A 20427-nucleotide genomic window follows, 5' to 3' on the forward strand; every position below is an offset into this window, starting at 1 on the left:
CTCGGCACGGCGGCCGCCTCGATGGAGGGGTCAGCCTCGGGAGCTCACCCCACGACAACTTGTGCCTCCTGAGCCCCCTGCTTGGGGGCACCTTGCGTAGAGGCCAGCCGGCCGGCGAGGCCTGGCATGGCACCGGCTGCAGAAGCCGGTGCCGTCTTAAGGGCCTTCCGGGGAGCCAGACCAGTCGAACCGTGCGTCCGTTTGCTGGGAAGAAAGGGAAGAGCAGGATCAAGACACACGGAGGAGCTGAAACAGAGGTATCCTCAGATACTTACCCACTCCGGGCCACGACCAATCGTGCCTGCGGGGAGGCCCCTCGAGCCTCGGTCCCCGCGGGCACCACCAAGGTTTGCCCCGCTGCCGGCTTTGACACCATCGCTGCCTCGGGCGCCCGGGGCGCCGAAGGGATGGTTCGCCCAGGCGCAGACGCGGCGACCTGAGGATCAGCCTCCTGTGCTGCCGGCACGGGCAACGGCTCTTCAGGGACAGGCGGGTCGGCCTGACTCCCCGGGGTCACCTCAATCACCTCGGCCAAGGGGTCAAGTACCCCCTCAGCCTGCCCCTGTTCTTCAGACCGGGACCCTGATGCCCTGGCCCTGGATACTGACGGCGCCAGCCCACTCGGGGGCTGGCTCGACAACCCCTGGCCCAGCCGCAGATCTGGGCTAAGGCCGAGGCGGGCCGCCATGTCGTCGTCCTCGTCGTCCTCGTCGTCATCGTCGTTGTCGTCGTCGTCAGGCGTCTCCAGCGACGGCTCCCTCGGGAGCTCGTCCCTCTCCTGCCGCCGACGACGCCTCTCTAAGGCGTCCCGAGCCCGCATCCGCTCGCGGGCCCGAGCCTTCTTCGCGTCCTTCTTCTCCTTCTTCTTCTCCGCAGCAACCCTCCGTGCGGCTCGGTCCACCGCGTCCTCCGGGACCGGTGGCAGGGAAGGCTTGTGAAACCCCACCTCCTAGAGACGGACGAAAAGTCTTGCCTGTGAGAACCAAGGGCAATCTGACACAAGAAGAAAGAAGGAGCGGACACTCACCAGGGACATACACCCGCGCTCGGGACGCATCGGGAGCTGGGTAAGGGCGCCGACATCCAGCCTCCCTACCGTGCCGGCTACCCGCCTGTGGAGGTCATCAGCGGGGAGGGGGACCGAGGACATCTGCGAACCCTCCAAGTTGACCCCCAGCGTCATCTCCGAAAGCAGCAGCCACCGCTCCGTCAAGGGGAGCACCCTCCGGCGATGGATGGCTGCGACCACCCCCGCGGCGGTAAGCCCTCCGTCTCGCAGCTCCTGCAAGGCCTCTAGAAGGGGCTAGAGATTCTTCTGTCTATCGCACGGGGCCTCATAGCGCCAGTTGCTGCCAGAGGCGGTCACCACTCGTTGAGAAAACGACGGGAGCCTCTCATCGTCGTTCCGAAGGTAAAACCACCGACGCTGCCACCCCTTGTTCGAAGACACAAGGATGGCGGGGATGTACTGTTGCGCACGCGCCTGCCTCAACTGGAGGATGCAACCACCGGCCCGCACTGCCATGCGAACTCTCCTTTCCCCCGTCGTCAAGGCAAAAGGCTCCGCGGAGAAGAGATGGGTCCACAGATCCCAGGGGGCTCAATCCCCAAAAACCCTTCACAAACTGCCGCGAAGATGGCTGCTTGCACGATGGAGTTGGGGTTGAGATTGTGCAGCTCCACCCCGTAGAAATGCAGAATCGCCCGCATGAAGCGACTTGCTGGAACTCCGAACCCCCGCTCATGGAAAGAGACGGAACTCAGCACATACCCCGATGGCGGGGACGGGGCGGCTCCACTCGAAGGAGCCATCCACTCCGGCTGCGGGTCACTAGAGAGGGGACGAAGCAAGCCATCGGCAACAAGGGCCTCCAGATCGTCCGCCGTGACGGTGGAGAAAGGCCACGGGTCGCGTGGCGGAACGACGGTTACCCGATCGGCCATCACCAAGCGAAGGAGGTGGTGGCGGAGCGGACAAGGTGCGCGGCTTTCTTTCTCTGGCTATTCCTTCAGGTTGCGGAAACCTAAGCAGGAGGCGAGCAACAGAGTAAAGAACCGTCACCGGTCCCTCTTCCGAATATATAAAGGCCCGGGCGAGACCCCTTCAACACTTCGCCCGAACCCGCCGCGAAATTCAAAACTCAAAGGCGAAACGCCCATTCCTCGAACGGCTCGCGCATGCGCAACGGCTGCCTCACGAACCACTCGTCCCGTCGCATTGATTCTACGGCAGGGCAGGCGGCACCTTTGGCAGGCGAAGCAGGCGACGCTTCACCTCCGCCATGATGACCGCGTCAAAAAAGGTACGCCACGTCGTTCAATTTCGTATCCTTTTCCTCTTCCCCTTTCTCTCTCTTGCGTTAGGGACCGGGAAAGGGGATACTCCGAAAGGGATCCTTTTCCACGAAGGAAGTGGGCCCCGAGCCCTCCTACTGATCAGAGGTTCGAAGGCTGGCCCCTCGGAAGGGTTCGACAGCCGCCTCAGAGCACTCGGGCTCCGCGCCCACTACTGGTCAGAGGTTCGAAGGCTGGCCCCTCGGAAGGGTTCGACAGCCGCCTCAGGCCACTCGGGCTCCGCACCCACTACTGATCAGGGGTTCGTAGGCTGGCCCCCGAAGGGTTCGATAGCCGCCTCAGAGCACGCAGAGCGAGGGATGACTCTGGGTACGTCCGATACATGGCCGAGGCTCGGGCTACGCTCCCGAGGTACCCTAGGACATTTCCGAGACCAGCGGGAGCGATTCTGTAACAGAATCCCATCAGAGGGAGGCATCGAGCCCTTGGACCCTATCAAACGGGACCGGGTCCGGCAAATCACCTGCAGGTACTTTTGGAGCGCGCCTCTGGGCCACTAGCCGACCCTTATCAAACAGGGCACGGGCGTCCACTCGGATCACCCGTTAGCAACTCACTGGAGACACCATGTTCGGCACCCTCCGAGGGCAGCATGGCGCTTCCCCCCTCCTCCTTGCGGAAAGGCGACGAAGGGGCGTATGAGAAAAGCCGAGTCAGTCCTTGACCGTCCTCTCGCTCTGTGCGGAGGCTCGGGGGTTGCTCTCGCAAACCCGGCTCCGGCCAAACCGTTGACAGCGTCAAATACCAGCCTGAGAACTTGGAACCTGACTATGCACCCGGGCAACGACCAGTTCGCATGAGGGAACAACCAGATCGGCCGAGGCATCACGAAAGGTATTAAGACCTCGAAGGAGTCAAACCACTCCTCCGAGCCCTCGGGGGATACACCCGGCGGGTGCGCTCGCGCGCACCCACCGGAACGAAATGCAACCGAGAAAGCCTGGTCCCCTTGCAAAAAAGTGCGACAAAAGCCTCCAAGCGAGTACCAACACTCCCTTCGAGGCTCGGGGGCTACTTTCGGGGACCATAATTAGGGGTACCCCCAAGACTCCTAATCTCAGCTGGTAACCCCCATCAGCACAAAGCTGCAAAGGCCTGATGGGCGCGATTCCGGTCAAGGCTCCGTCCACTTAAGGGACACGATCTCGCCTCACCCGAGCCCAGCCTCGGGCAGGAACAGTAGACCAAGGCAGATTCACGCCTCGACCGAGGGTCTCCTCAAGTAACGGGCGCACCTTCGACTCACCCAAGGCCCAGCTCGAGCAGGCTTCGCGGAGAAGCAACCTTGGCCAGATCGCCACGCCAACCGACCGTATCGCAGGAGCATTCAATGCAAGGATCGCCTGACACCTTATCCTGACGCACGCTCCTCAGTCGACAAGGCCTCAGTGACCGCAGTCACTTCGCCGCTCCACTGACTGACCTGACAGGAAAACAACGCCGCCTGCCCTGCTCCGACTGTTGTGCCACTCGCCAGAGTGAGGCCGACAGCAGCTAAGTCCAACCTCGGGCGCCATAGGAAGCTCCGCCTCGCCCGACCCCAGGGCTCGGCCCCAGTCTCGGCCTCGAAAGATGGTCTCCGCCTCGCCCGACCCAAGGGCTCGGACTCAACCTCGACCTCGGACGACGGACTCCGCCTCGCCCGACCCTAGGGCTCGGACTCGACCTCGACCACGGATGACGAACTCCGCCTCGCCCGACCCTAGGGCTCGGACTCGACCTCGACCTCGAAAGACGGTCTCCGCCTCGCCCGACCCCAGGGCTCGGACTCAGCCTCGACCTCGGAAGACGGACTCGGCCTCGCCCAACCCCAGGGCTCGGACTCGACCTCGACCTCGGAAGACGGTCTCCGCCTCACCCGACCCCAGGGCTCGGACTCAGCCTCGACTCCGGAAGACGGTCTCCGACTCGCCCGACCCCAGGGCTCGGACTCAGCCTTGACCTCGGAGGAGTCACCGCCTCGCCCGACCTCGGGCTCGGACCGACCACGTCACAGGGGGGCCCATCATTACCCTACCCCTAGCTAGCTCAGGCTACGGGGAACAAGATCGACGTCCCATCTGGCTCGCCCCGGTAAAATAGGTAATGATGGCACCCCGCGTGCCCCATGACGACGGCGGTTCTCAGCCCCTTACGGAAGCAAGGAGACGTCAGCAAGGATCCGACAGCCCCGACAGCTGTACTTCCACAGGGCTCAAGCGCTCCTCCGACGGCCACGACATCACATGAACAGGGCAGCAACACCTCTCTGACAGCCACGACGACATGTACATAGGGCTCTGGCTCCCCTTTGCTAGACACGTTAGCACATTGCTACACCCCCATTGTACACCTGGGCCCCCTCCTTACATCTATAAAAGGAAGGTCCAGGGCTCTCGTACGAGAAGGTGGCCGCACGGGAGGACGGGCTGACGCACAGGCTCATGCTCTCTCTCTCTCCCACGTGAACGCTTGTAACCCCCTACTGCAAGCGCATCCGCCCTGGGCGCAGGACAACACGAGGCCGCGGTTTCCCCTTACTGTTTTCCCCCTTGTGTTCCGTCTCGCGCCGACCCATCTGGGCTGGGACACGCAGCGACAATTTACTCGTCGGTCCAGGGACCCCCCAGGGTCGAAACGCCGACAGTAACAGAAGAAAATAATATTTCTAACATGTAAACAACTTTAATACGAATCCAACGCAACTTGAACGGAGTGAATCGGATTTAAAACGCAAAAAAATATCGCATTTTTAAATTAGACTACTTCTCTCCGTGTAGTTTTCAAATATTCCAGGGGCTATTTCACAAAATCAACATCTCCTACCTCCATCTCCTTCCTCACACACCATGGCAAGGGGAGGGGGCCGCTCGGCGCGGGGGGGCTCAGCCACGGGCAGGGGCGGGCCAGGGGTGCGGGTCTGGGGGCGCGCGCAGGTGTCGGCTTGGCCGCCGCCGCTTTGGGAGGGGGCTGCAGGAGAGGAGACGGGGCTGCAGACATGAAGAAAACGAAGAAACTTCCATGAAAAACAATGGAAAAAATTCGCCGGAGAAGAAGACCCTCGCTGGAGCCGAGGAGAAATCTGTCGATTGACGGCGAACCAGAGGTCGGATCGATGATTTGAAAGAACCGAGATGAAGCTCTCGACGAGACAAACACAACGGTATTCTCAGATTTTGCCAACGACACACGGATTGAAAAGTAATTGCTAGATAGAGTTGTTGCTCGAGTTGGAACCGCCCTTAAGTTCGGCGACCAATTTCGGGAATTGTGGATCGAAACTAGGGAAACGGGTTCTAGATTTGGAAAGGGTTCGATGATAGGGTTCCAGCCACATATATATTGCTAGGATTTTAAGATATTTTATTTTTCGTAATAATCCCATTTTTAAAATTAAAATAATACAAGAAAAAGGCTGAAATCATTTTTAATGTCCGAAAATATCTCAAAGGCTCCAAAACTTCTAGGAAAATTTCTAGACATAATTTGGCACACAATGAACTCAAAAAACATATTTAGAACTTTTGAAGAAAAAATTAAGTACCTCAAATAAATAGACTTTGATTCTCGCAAAATAGAAAAATATTCACAAAAATATGAAAATTTACGGGAAACTTCTACAAGGTATATTAACATGTTTGAAACACTTCTTGCACTTAGAAACACTATGCAACAGCATCAATGCAACAACCAAATCACTAGTAGGGCTCCGTTCACTATATAACAAAATAACTCTCCATTATTTTAGAAAAGTGAAGAGAAAAGCGAAGAAAGGAAAGAGTAACACCTTAATTTTGAGTATAAAGCAAAGAAATGTTTATACACCAAAATTCAAGGTGTTACAAAATCTTTGCATATGGCTTGTTCAATCCGATGCAACATTTGATTCTTCATCCTCTATATGAGACACGAACGGGGGCGGTCCGGGCACGAACGTTGGTGTTATCCAATCGAGAGATGTCTAAAGACTATTCAAAATAAATTTAGAAATAAATGCAAAATCGAGGCATGCATTGTAGAGAGTAGAGCATGGAAACTAATCCCATCTACGCAACCGCGGGGTGTCCAAAAAACGTGGACAATTTGACACATATACATTTGTTGATATGCAAAGATCTGCATATCTACACTATATCTCTTTCGAATGGGAAACACCTAACTGGGTTACGCGATCTACAACCATGATGCGGAAATAGAGGTTATACCTAGGATGGCAGTGAAGTCAGGCTAGCGGTGTTGTGGCGGGTCGGTGCAGTGGCGACGTGACGCAGTGGAAGCAGACCCACAACGGCTAGGAAGACCTCTCCAAAAAAAAGAACACAAGTCCGTCAACTAAAAATTCGACAGCTCCTCCATAGCATGGGGAGGTTTTATCACAATACATTTGTAAATCATAACAAACAACATAATTTCAACCACAAATTCTCACTATTTTCAGTCACAAATTCTCACAAAGCTCACTGTTTCCAACCACAAATTCTCACAAAGCTCACTATTAGGATCTATTTGCACCATAATCCTCACTTAGTTCAACATCACTTATTAGGATCTATTTACACCACAAATTCTCACTATTTTCAACCACAAATTCTCATAGCTCACTATTTTCAACCATAAATTCTGACTCACACTACAAATTGATATTTAAAACATAAATTCTCACAAAATATTTACCGTCACCGGGGTGGGGATCGGTGGGGCCGGGGCGAAGTTTGCGGGGCTACGACGGCGCTGTCGAGTCCGTAACGGGGCTGGCGCGGCGTCTCGAGCACGCGGGGCCTAGACGGCGCAGCGACGATGTGGGCCGGGCGCGATCGTGGCTATGGTGGCTGAGCGGCGCGGTGGACGGGCGGTGGCGTGGGCGAGGCGACGGTGATGGCCAAGGGGCGAGCGCGAGCGACGGCCGAGGTGCGTTGGCGGTGGCGAAACGGCGGCGACGGGCAAGGGTGAGGAAGAAAGATAGAGTAGATCGAGCGGGCTAGGCCGATTACATATACATAAGCCTTTTTTTGCCGAGTCCCCGCGATCTGGCACTCGGCAAAGGTTTTTATTTTTTTTAAAAAAATCGCTTTGTCGAGTGTTCCACGGATGACGCTCGACAAAGCTTTTTTATTTATTAAAAAATTGCTTTGCTGAGTGCTTTAGGAAAACAAACACTCAACAAAGTTTACTTGATTTTTTTCCTCCAATTTTTTCTATTGTCTTTCTACAGTATATATATACCTACAGGTTCAATTTTGTCACAATTATCAAAGTGTTTGCTATACCTGTTAGATTTACCTTGTTTAATTGAATTTCTTCGGTTAATTCAGATTTGAACTGCAAATCACTCAAAAAAGTGGAAAATAGTGAATGCAAAAATGATATTCATGTTATTTAGCATAAGTTACGTCTATTTCATGAACAAATCGAAATTTTCTTGCACAATGCTCACAAAACAAGACCGTGAACTTGCGATCCAATTGTTTTAAAATTGTATAAAACACAAACAAAATCAGAAAATCATAAAACTTACCGAGATGTCATGATATCATATGTAGAGACTCATAAAAATTGAAATTGTTTCATGAAAGTTGTGAGGCGCAATATGTGTAGAAACCTAGCGGGCTTTCACATGAAATCATAAAACTTCTATGGAGGTCAGATTATTCCAAAGTGATCGTTGTTCTAAGTGATACCTACGAAATAGCTCTCGGCAAAGAGCTAGACACTCAGCAAAGAGCCGGATTCCAGTAGTTATCGCTGTTCTAAGTACTAGCTATGAAATAATATGGGCCACGTAAGCACGACATGAAGGCAACCTCGCCCAAGCCTCAAATTCCGACCCGTCGGGCCCCGACACGTCCCGCACACATGGGTCGGGCTTGGGCCTGCACGATCTAATGAAGCCTATATTGTTTAATTTTTTTAATGAGTAAGATACATACTTTATATTGTTGTAATATTTGGATCTTATATGGTTAAATGATGCCAGCATTGTTTAATATCTTTAATTTATTAAGATATAAATTTTATGTGTTCGTAATATTTGGATTTTTATATGGTTCAAATATATGGACCAAGCTTAGATCATTGTTTCTACTCTTTAGACTGGTACGACAAGTCGCAAATAAATTTTAGACCTTCTTACCATGAACACGTTTAGCCCAAACCTCGATGAGCAAAGCCGGGATTTCCCACTTCGTTCCCAGCCCTGCTACACTCAACGGCCTAGAGCCGTTGCCCCGTCCGACCGGCGCGCTCTGCTGTCTCTAGGACAAGGAAGAAGAGCTGAACCATGGCGGTTCCAGAGTTTGTTGCAGGTTGAGCACTTGCGCTTCATGCAATCCATGCAAATATCTGATCGAAGTCCGCTGGTTATAGATATCTGATCGCCGGGTCCCTATAAAATACTCCCAGTTCTACAGCCAGCCAGCCACCCAGCAACCTATCCACTCGTGCAACCCTCCGCCTGCCACCATCTATCCATCGCTGTTCTACGCGCTAGCTAGGCTTGGGCGTCGCCACCTCGTTTGTCGACCGGCGCGGCGGCGAGACGCACCGTGTCGGTGCCGAGATGTCTACTTCCCCGTCGTCTCACAAGCGTGGCCGCGAGCGCGACGTCGACGCTGTGCCGTCGGCACTGTGGGTCCGGATGGACAAGGAGTTCCTCGCCAACCAAGGCCTTCTTAAGAGAGCCAAGCTCTTGCCCCGTCTCCGTTCCGCTGGCCCCTCCGCCGCCGACAAGAAGAACTGCGCGCCTGCGCTAGCGTCACGACGATCAGGGGCTCCTGCAGTTGTGCCGTCGACAGCACCAAAGAGGGAGACGTCGTCGCAACCCAAGGCAGCAACGGAGACTGCGGATCGGACTCGGATCGCCGCACCAGCAGCGAATACGAAGCAGCAGCAGAGCGCAGGCGCAGCCGCCAAGAACCCGATCCCTCCGGCAGTTCGTCCTAGCAAGAACCTGCCACCGGCCGAGGCACCAGCAACAGCGAATTCGAAGCAGCAGCAGCAGCAGCGCGCAGGCACAGCCGCCAAAAACCCGATCCCTCCGGCAGTTCGTCCTAGCAAGAACCTGCCACCGGCCGAGGCACCAGCAGCAGCGAAGCAGCAGCACCCGGCGGTCCAGCATGCAGTTGCTGCCGAGACAGAGAAGTCGGCGCTGCCTGATGAGATGGAGAAGTCAAGGAAGGAGTTCCGCCGGATGCTGGAGGAGATGGAGAAGTTGGCGCTGCCTGATCAGACGATATACCCAGAGGACCTAGAGGAGCTCGGCCTCACGCCAGTCGAACATGTCGTGACGAGGACGAGGAAGCAGGCAAGGTTGGAAGACCACGCCAAGCGCTTCAGATCACTTCGTAGCTAGGCGTCTATCGTTTGATCCTTGATCGTTAGATCAAGATTAGATGGACAATGTTTTTCGTCTAGAAATAAAACAAAAATTAGGTATCTGCCGTTTAATAATTCCCTGTTCTCTTGCTTGAGAAATCTCTACTATTTATTAAGTTAGCAATAGTAGTCTGCCTTTTGTGTTCTGCCATTCTGCGATCTCAGTCGTCCATTCTACCGTTCTACGGTCTCAGCCGTCCAATCCCGCACATCAGTTTTCCGCGCGCAGGAAAAAAATCAAACCGTGGCCTGCCTAGGGATCCAACCTTGGATCTATTGAGTAGAATGCGTAGCTTTCCACCCTCTAGCTAACATGACTCATGTTGAATTGTGTACAACTTCAACTAAAACGTCTTTTGTGTTTAACCCACCGTCCACTATGTATGCTAACTGAGTCTAGAAAAACATTTATAGCTTGGCCCCTGATCTTTCTGGAATTTGGGACGCAGTCCAGGAAATAAAGAAAATAGGGAAAAAGGAGTTTAGAAATTGATTTTTAGTTTAAAAATAATTGCAGAAACCCATTTAATTAATGGAAATTTCATATTAAATCCAAATGAGTTCATTCCAATTTCTATAATTCTATAATATTATTTTTATCATATAATACCTCTGTTTTGTCATGAAAACAACAATAAAATTGATTTCCTAATTAATCCTATATCAAATACATAGAAACTTTGGAAATTCGTAACTTCCCCATTTTAATTCCAAATTGAATCGTTCCAGTTGTGTTAGTCTCGTATGAATATTTACTACGCAGTAACAACATTGATTATACCATGTTTCATACTTTTATAATTAGATATTTATTTATCCTATGTTAATTGGGTTAATCTATGTCTATTAGATTAATTTATTTAATATATTAATATAGTATTCTAACTTTGTGGTTATACGATGTTTGACCATTAGTCTTGCAAACACACACTTACCTTTTTTAAGCAAAAGCGTATGGTGGTACGTGTTTAATGACTAACGATGTACGAGAGAATTTCTTCCAGTATGTGTGAAACGTGCTCTCCAATAATGAGATCATACAAATCGTGATATATATCAAAGTCTGCATGATACTGATGGTTGCAATGTAGTGGTGAAACAGATAGATTATAAATAACAAAATTTATGTATGGCCAGAATAACAAATTGATTATGAAACATTTTCTCATAACGATATAACACATATTTTGTATATAAGTTATTGTAGTATACTGGTATTATATATTCCCGTTGCAACGCACGGGCATTCAGCTATCATGTATAGAAGTCTGCACGGTACTGTTGGTTGCAATGTAGTGATGAAATAGTTAGATTGAAATAACAAAATTTATGTATGGCTAGGATCACAAATTAATTACGAAACATTTTCACATAACAATATAACACACATTTGTTCATAAGTTATCATGATATTAAATGTTTCCGTTGCAACGCACGGTCACCCACCTATATGTGTTTATGTCTACATCTATGACAGGAAACACATCTACTATATCTCTCTCCAAGCTCACTTGCTACCATTGCACAATGCGTAGTAGTAGATAAGTATCACCGATATTCTTGAATTATATTTTTGGATGGAGGTAATATTATTTAAAGAAGAGCTTTGCATGCTATTTCTTTTGTTTGAATAATGCATTATACTTAAATTCCCTTTTGCATGTGTGAAATTTTTTCTTCGTAATATTTTTTTCCATGGATCAGACTTGTGAGTCATTTTCATAAACCAACGCCAAGCATGAATCCATGTTTCCTACTTCAAACCCCGAACAAACTCCATGAGCAGGAGGCATTCGCGCTGTCGTTGCTCATCGATGACGAGAAGAAGCTTGGAGACTGTCAGTTCGACCTCTAAAAGCAGTCTTACGTGGTCGCATGCGCCGCTGTGTACGACAAGCTCCCGCGAAGCCGCCGCTTAGACGCGGTCCAGAGCAGCTGCACCGCGCTGTCCATCGTTAAGCAGGGGGGCCTCATGGTTATCGCCAACGTCGACGACTCTCGGGTTGTTCTGGACACTGCATCCGACGACGACGCCATCACGCCGTCCAGCTCATCGTCCACCTGAAGCCCAACCTGCCACGTAAGTCGCTACTGACCGGACATGAATTCTTGTGCGCTGGGACGATGGACGTTGCTGACGTTGTGTGAGTGTCCTCGAACATGATGTATGTAGTGGAATAGCGTATTCGGTGGTGCAACGGCCAGGGGTACTACCTCGCTGATGAGCCCGGGGTGCACTTCGTTTGGCAGCCCAACCAAGAGTCATCGGTACCCGTCATGTCGCGTGCGTTCGACGACTACTATATCGAGGATTGTGGCGTCATCTTGGCGCCGGAGGTGACACAGAGGAGGATCGACAACAGTGACCAGTTCATCATCCTCGCCACCGTTAGGGTAGCTTTTGTGCCGGCCTGCCTTTAATTCTCTTTACAAACACATACACACTTACCTTTTTGTTTAAGCAAGAGCATATGGTGTTGCGTGTGTGATGACTAACGATGTACGAGGGAATTTTTCCGGCATGTGTGGAACGTGCTCGTGCTCTCCAATGATGAGACCATACAAATCGTGGCATATATCGAAGTCTGCATGATACTGATGGTTGCAATGTAGTGGTGAAATAACTAGATTAAAATAACAAAATTTATGTATGTCTAGGATCACAAATTGATTATGAAACATTTTCTCATAAAAATATAACATAGATTTTGTATATAAGTTATCGTAGTATACTGGTATTATATATTCCCGTTGCAACGCACGGGCATCCAGCTAGTCATGGTAAAATGAAGGGAAAGTTGGCAGCGGTTAAAAAAATCGAACGGCTCCAGTTGTTTAGTTCCGCCCTTGTTTGTGCTTTAAACAATTTGTTGGAAAAATACATGGGCCTCGGATCCACGTAAAGATCCATGAAATAGAGGTAGCTTCTAGGGTCACACGAGAAGAAAAACGCTAAGACCGAAGCTACAATTGAAAAGTTATCGCGTTTATGTTATATAAATATAAAATAGAACATTTAATTCGGCATAGTTCTATCAATCGACATTTATCGAATGTAAACTAGAGCGATCGCCTAGTTTTAATTAATCTATTACACTAACAGCTTCTGGTTAAATAATAATTTAAATAATAAGAGTGACTCTAGGCGAGGCGAATTAACGGCGCAAGACGAAATGCGCAACGTGCGAAACAGCACGCGCACGACGCGTGGATAAACGCGACACGCGAGGACTATTAAATAGATAACACGTTTATACTAAACAATTATTAATAAAGAATATTTCAGCAACTATTAACCATGTTGGTGTTTATTTATAAACGTGCAAGTTGAAAACCCTAAATTAGATTTAATTGGAACGCTACTTTAATAATCATTGGTTAAACAAACATTTAATAAATTATTTAAAATATGTAACAGAAGAGAATAATACTTCTAACATGTAAACAGCTTTAATACGAATCAAACGCAACTTGAACGAAGTGAATCAGGTTTAAAACGCAAAAAATATCACATTTTTAAATGAGACTACTTTGTGTGTAGTTTTCAAATATTCCAGGGGCTATTTCGCAAAATCAACATCTCCTACCTCCATCTCCTTCCTCACCAACCATGGCAAGGGGAGTGGGCTGCTCGGCGCGGGGTCTCGGCCGCGGGCGAGGGCGGGCCGGGGGCACGGGTTGGGGGGGGGGGGGAGCTAGCGCCGGCCGAGGCGAGTGGGGGGCGGGGCGCGCGGGGGGGTGCCGGCTTGGCCACGGCCGTCGCGGGAGGGGGCTGCGGGAAGGGGGAAGAGGGGAGGGGGGCTGCGGACATGAAGAAGAAAACGAAGAAACCTCCATGAACAACAATGAAAAAACTCGCCGGAGCCGGGGAGAAATTCGTCGATTGACGTCGAACCGGATGTCGAATCGATGAATTGAAAGCACTGGGACGAAGATCTCGACGAGACAAACACAACGGTAATCTTGGATTTCGCCAACGACGCACGGATTGAAAGTAATTGCTCGATGGAGTTGGAACCACCCCGAAGCTCGGTGACCAATTCCGGGAATTGTGGATCGAAACTGGGGAAACAGTTTCTAGATTTGGAAAGGGTTCAGTTAGAGGGTTTCAGCCATATATATATTGCTAGAGTTTTATGATATTTTATTTTTCACAATAATCTCATTTTGTAAATTACAATAATTCTAGAAAAAGGCTGAAATCATTTTTAATCTCCGAAAAATATCTCAAAGGCTCCAAAAGTTTTAGAGAAGTTCCTAGACATGATTTGGCACACAATGAACTCAAAAAACATATTTATAACTTTTGAAAATGATTTTAAGTACCTCAAATAAAAAGATTTTGGTTCTCGCAAAATAGAAACATATTCACAAAAATATAAAAATTTACCGGAAACTTCTACAGGGTATATTAACATGTTTCAAACACTTCTTGCACTTCGAAACACTATGCAACAGCATGAATGCAACAATCAAATCCCTTCACTATATAACAAAATAACTCTCCATTATTTTAGAAAAGAGAAAAAAGCGAAGAAAGGAAATAGTAACACTTGAATTTTGAGTATAAAGCAAAGAAATGTTTATACCCCAAAATTCAGGGTGTTACAAAATCTTTCAACAAGGCTTCTTCAATCCGATGCAGCATTTGATTCTCTATGGGACATGAATGGGGGCGCGGTCCGTGCAAGAACATTGGTGCTATCCAATCGAGAGATGTCTAAAGACTATTCGAAAGAAATATAAAAATAAATGCAAAATCGAGGCTTGCATTATAGAGAGTAGAGCATCGAAACTAACCCCATCTACGCAACCGCGGGCTGTCCAAAAAACGTGGATAATTCGACACATATACATTTATAGATATGCAAAGATTTGCATATCTGCATTGTAGATAGAGTAGATCGAGTGGGCTGGGATGGTTACGTATACATAAGCCTTTTTTGCCGAGTCCCCGCGATCTAGCACTCGGCAAAGGTTTTTATTTTTTTAAAAAAAATTTGCTTTGCTGAGTGTTTCACGGATGACGCTCGGCAAACCTTTTTTGTTTATTAAAAACTGTTTTGCTGAGTGCTTTAGGAAAACAAACACTCGACAAAGTTTACTTGAATTTTTTCTTGTTTCCTCCAATTTTTCCTACTGTCTTTCTACAATATATATACCTACATGTTCAATTTTGTCACAATTATCAAAGTGTTTGCTATACCTGTTAGATTTAGCTCGTTTAATTGAATTTCTTCGGTTAATTCAGATTTGAACACAAATCACTCAAAATGGAAAATAGTGAATGCAAAAATGATATTCATGTTATTTAGCACAAGTTACGTCTATTTTACGAACAAACCGAAATTTTCAAGCACCATGCATGCTAATGAAACAAGACCGCGAACTTGCGATCCAGTTCTTTTAAAATTGTATAAAACACAAATAATATCAGAAAATCTTAAAACTTGCCGAGATGTCATGATATCATACGTAGAGACGGCTAAAAAATTGAAATTGTTTCGTGAAAGTTGTCAGGCGCAATATGTATAGATACCTAGCAGGCCTTCACATGAAATCATAAAACTTCTGTGGAGGTCGGGTTCCATAGTGATCGATGTTCTAAGTGATAGCTACGAAATATCTCTCGGCAAAGAGCTAGGCACTCAGCAAAGAGCCAGATTCTGATAGTTACAAAAGCTGTACTAAGTACTAGCTGCGAAACAATATAGGCCGGACAAGCATGACATGAAGGCAAACATCGCTCGAGCTTCAAATTCCGGCCCGTCAGGCCCCGACAACCCGCACACATGGGTTGGGCTTGGGCCTGCACGGCCTAATGAAGCCTATATTGTTTAATTTCTTTAAATGAGTAAGATACAAATTTTATATTGTTCTAATATTTGGACTTTATATGGCCAAATGATATCCGTATTGTATAATATTTTTAATTTAGTAAGTTATAAACTTTATGTGCTTGTAATAATTGGATTTTTATATGGTTCAAATATATAAGCCACGTTTGAACCATTGTTTCTACTCTTTAGGCTGGTACGGCATGTCCACCTTCTTAACATGAACACGTTACACGTTTAGCCCAAAGCTCGATGAGTCTGAGCCGGGCTGTTCCCAGCACTACTCTCAACGGCCTAGAGCCGTTGCCCCGTCCGACCGGTGCGCACTGCTGTCTCTAGGACAAGGAAGAAGAGCTGAACCATGGCGGTTCCAGAGTTTGTTGCAGGTTGAGCACTTGCGCTTCATGCAATCCATGCAAATATCTGATCGAAGTCCGCTGGTTATAGATATCTGATCGCCGGGTCCCTATAAAATACTCCCAGTTCTACAGCCAGCCAGCCACCCAGCAACCTATCCACTCGTGCAACCCTCCGCCTGCCACCATCTATCCATCGCTGTTCTACGCGCTAGCTAGGCTTGGGCGTCGCCACCTCGTTTGTCGACCGGCGCGGCGGCGAGACGCACCGTGTCGGTGCCGAGATGTCTACTTCCCCGTCGTCTCACAAGCGTGGCCGCGAGCGCGACGTCGACGCTGTGCCGTCGGCACTGTGGGTCCGGATGGACAAGGAGTTCCTCGCCAACCAAGGCCTTCTTAAGAGAGCCAAGCTCTTGCCCCGTCTCCGTTCCGCTGCCCCCTCCGCCGCCGACAAGAAGAACTGCGCGCCTGCGCTAGCGTCACGACGATCAGGGGCTCCTGCAGTTGTGCCGTCGACAGCACCAAAGAGGGAGACGTCGTCGCAACCCAAGGCAGCAACGGAGACTGCGGATCGGACTCGGATCGCCGCACCAGCAGCGAATACGAAGCAGCAGCAGAGCGCAGGCGCAGCCGCCAAGAACCCGATCCCTCCGGCAGTTCGTCCTAGCAAGAACCTGCCACCGGCCGAGGCACCAGCAACAGCGAATTCGAAGCAGCAGCAGCGCGCAGGCACAGCCGCCAAAAACCCGATCCCTCCGGCAGTTCGTCCTAGCAAGAACCTGCCACCGGCCGAGGCACCAGCAGCAGCGAAGCAGCAGCACCCGGCGGTCCAGCATGCAGTTGCTGCCGAGACAGAGAAGTCGGTGCTGCCTGATGAGATGGAGAAGTCAAGGAAGGAGTTCCGCCGGATGCTGGAGGAGATGGAGAAGTTGGCGCTGCCTGATCAGACGATATACCCAGAGGACCTAGAGGAGCTCGGCCTCACGCCAGTCGAACATGTCGTGACGAGGACGAGGAAGCAGGCAAGGTTGGAAGACCACGCCAAGCGCTTCAGATCACTTCGTAGCTAGGCGTCTATCGTTTGATCCTTGATCGTTAGATCAAGATTAGATGGACAATGTTTTTCGTCTAGAAATAAAACAAAAATTAGGTATCTGCCGTTTAATAATTCCCTGTTCTCTTGCTTGAGAAATCTCTACTATTTATTAAGTTAGCAATAGTAGTCTGCCTTTTGTGTTCTGCCATTCTGCGATCTCAGTCGTCCATTCTACCGTTCTACGGTCTCAGCCGTCCAATCCCGCACATCAGTTTTCCGCGCGCAGGAAAAAAATCAAACCGTGGCCTGCCTAGGGATCCAACCTTGGATCTATTGAGTAGAATGCGTAGCTTTCCACCCTCTAGCTAACATGACTCATGTTGAATTGTGTACAACTTCAACTAAAACGTCTTTTGTGTTTAACCCACCGTCCACTATGTATGCTAACTGAGTCTAGAAAAACATTTATAGCTTGGCCCCTGATCTTTCTGGAATTTGGGACGCAGTCCAGGAAATAAAGAAAATAGGGAAAAAGGAGTTTAGAAATTGATTTTTAGTTTAAAAATAATTGCAGAAACCCATTTAATTAATGGAAATTTCATATTAAATCCAAATGAGTTCATTCCAATTTCTATAATTCTATAATATTATTTTTATCATATAATACCTCTGTTTTGTCATGAAAACAACAATAAAATTGATTTCCTAATTAATCCTATATCAAATACATAGAAACTTTGGAAATTCGTAACTTCCCCATTTTAATTCCAAATTGAATCGTTCCAGTTGTGTTAGTCTCGTATGAATATTTACTACGCAGTAACAACATTGATTATACCATGTTTCATACTTTTATAATTAGATATTTATTTATCCTATGTTAATTGGGTTAATCTATGTCTATTAGATTAATTTATTTAATATATTAATATAGTATTCTAACTTTGTGGTTATACGATGTTTGACCATTAGTCTTGCAAACACACACTTACCTTTTTTAAGCAAAAGCGTATGGTGGTACGTGTTTAATGACTAACGATGTACGAGAGAATTTCTTCCAGTATGTGTGAAACGTGCTCTCCAATAATGAGATCATACAAATCGTGATATATATCAAAGTCTGCATGATACTGATGGTTGCAATGTAGTGGTGAAACAGATAGATTATAAATAACAAAATTTATGTATGGCCAGAATAACAAATTGATTATGAAACATTTTCTCATAACGATATAACACATATTTTGTATATAAGTTATTGTAGTATACTGGTATTATATATTCCCGTTGCAACGCACGGGCATTCAGCTATCATGTATAGAAGTCTGCACGGTACTGTTGGTTGCAATGTAGTGATGAAATAGTTAGATTGAAATAACAAAATTTATGTATGGCTAGGATCACAAATTAATTACGAAACATTTTCACATAACAATATAACACACATTTGTTCATAAGTTATCATGATATTAAATGTTTCCGTTGCAACGCACGGTCACCCACCTATATGTGTTTATGTCTACATCTATGACAGGAAACACATCTACTATATCTCTCTCCAAGCTCACTTGCTACCATTGCACAATGCGTAGTAGTAGATAAGTATCACCGATATTCTTGAATTATATTTTTGGATGGAGGTAATATTATTTAAAGAAGAGCTTTGCATGCTATTTCTTTTGTTTGAATAATGCATTATACTTAAATTCCCTTTTGCATGTGTGAAATTTTTTCTTCGTAATATTTTTTTCCATGGATCAGACTTGTGAGTCATTTTCATAAACCAACGCCAAGCATGAATCCATGTTTCCTACTTCAAACCCCGAACAAACTCCATGAGCAGGAGGCATTCGCGCTGTCGTTGCTCATCGATGACGAGAAGAAGCTTGGAGACTGTCAGTTCGACCTCTAAAAGCAGTCTTACGTGGTCGCATGCGCCGCTGTGTACGACAAGCTCCCGCGAAGCCGCCGCTTAGACGCGGTCCAGAGCAGCTGCACCGCGCTGTCCATCGTTAAGCAGGGGGGCCTCATGGTTATCGCCAACGTCGACGACTCTCGGGTTGTTCTGGACACTGCATCCGACGACGACGCCATCACGCCGTCCAGCTCATCGTCCACCTGAAGCCCAACCTGCCACGTAAGTCGCTACTGACCGGACATGAATTCTTGTGCGCTGGGACGATGGACGTTGCTGACGTTGTGTGAGTGTCCTCGAACATGATGTATGTAGTGGAATAGCGTATTCGGTGGTGCAACGACCAGGGGTACTACCTCGCTGATGAGCCCGGGGTGCACTTCGTTTGGCAGCCCAACCAAGAGTCATCGGTACCCGTCATGTCGCGTGCGTTCGACGACTACTATATCGAGGATTGTGGCGTCATCTTGGCGCCGGAGGTGACACAGAGGAGGATCGACAACAGTGACCAGTTCATCATCCTCGCCACCGTCAGGGTAGCTTTTGTGCCGGCCTGCCTTTAATTCTCTTTACAAACACATACACACTTACCTTTTTGTTTAAGCAAGAGCATATGGTGTTGCGTGTGTGATGACTAACGATGTACGAGGGAATTTTTCCGGCATGTGTGGAACGTGCTCGTGCTCTCCAATGATGAGACCATACAAATCGTGGCATATATCGAAGTCTGCATGATACTGATGGTTGCAATGTAGTGGTGAAATAACTAGATTAAAATAACAAAATTTATGTATGTCTAGGATCACAAATTGATTATGAAACATTTTCTCATAAAAATATAACATAGATTTTGTATATAAGTTATCGTAGTATACTGGTATTATATATTCCCGTTGCAACGCACGGGCATCCAGCTAGTCATGGTAAAATGAAGGGAAAGTTGGCAGCGGTTAAAAAAATCGAACGGCTCCAGTTGTTTAGTTCCGCCCTTGTTTGTGCTTTAAACAATTTGTTGGAAAAATACACGGGCCTCGGATCCACGTAAAGATCCATGAAATAGAGGTAGCTTCTAGGGTCACTCGAGAAGAAAAACGCTAAGACCGAAGCTACAATTGAAAAGTTATCGCGTTTATGTTATATAAATATAAAATAGAACATTTAATTCGGCATAGTTCTATCAATCGACATTTATCGAATGTAAACTAGAGCGATCGCCTAGTTTTAATTAATCTATTACACTAACAGCTTCTGGTTAAATAATAATTTAAATAATAAGAGTGACTCTAGGCGAGGCGAATTAACGGCGCAAGACGAAATGCGCAACGTGCGAAACAGCACGCGCACGACGCGTGGATAAACGCGACACGCGAGGACTATTAAATAGATAACACGTTTATACTAAACAATTATTAATAAAGAATATTTCAGCAACTATTAACCATGTTGGTGTTTATTTATAAACGTGCAAGTTGAAAACCCTAAATTAGATTTAATTGGAACGCTACTTTAATAATCATTGGTTAAACAAACATTTAATAAATTATTTAAAATATGTAACAGAAGAGAATAATACTTCTA

This window comes from Zea mays, chromosome 9, assembly GCF_902167145.1.
Source record: "Zea mays cultivar B73 chromosome 9, Zm-B73-REFERENCE-NAM-5.0, whole genome shotgun sequence".
Lineage (NCBI taxonomy): Eukaryota > Viridiplantae > Streptophyta > Magnoliopsida > Poales > Poaceae > Zea > Zea mays.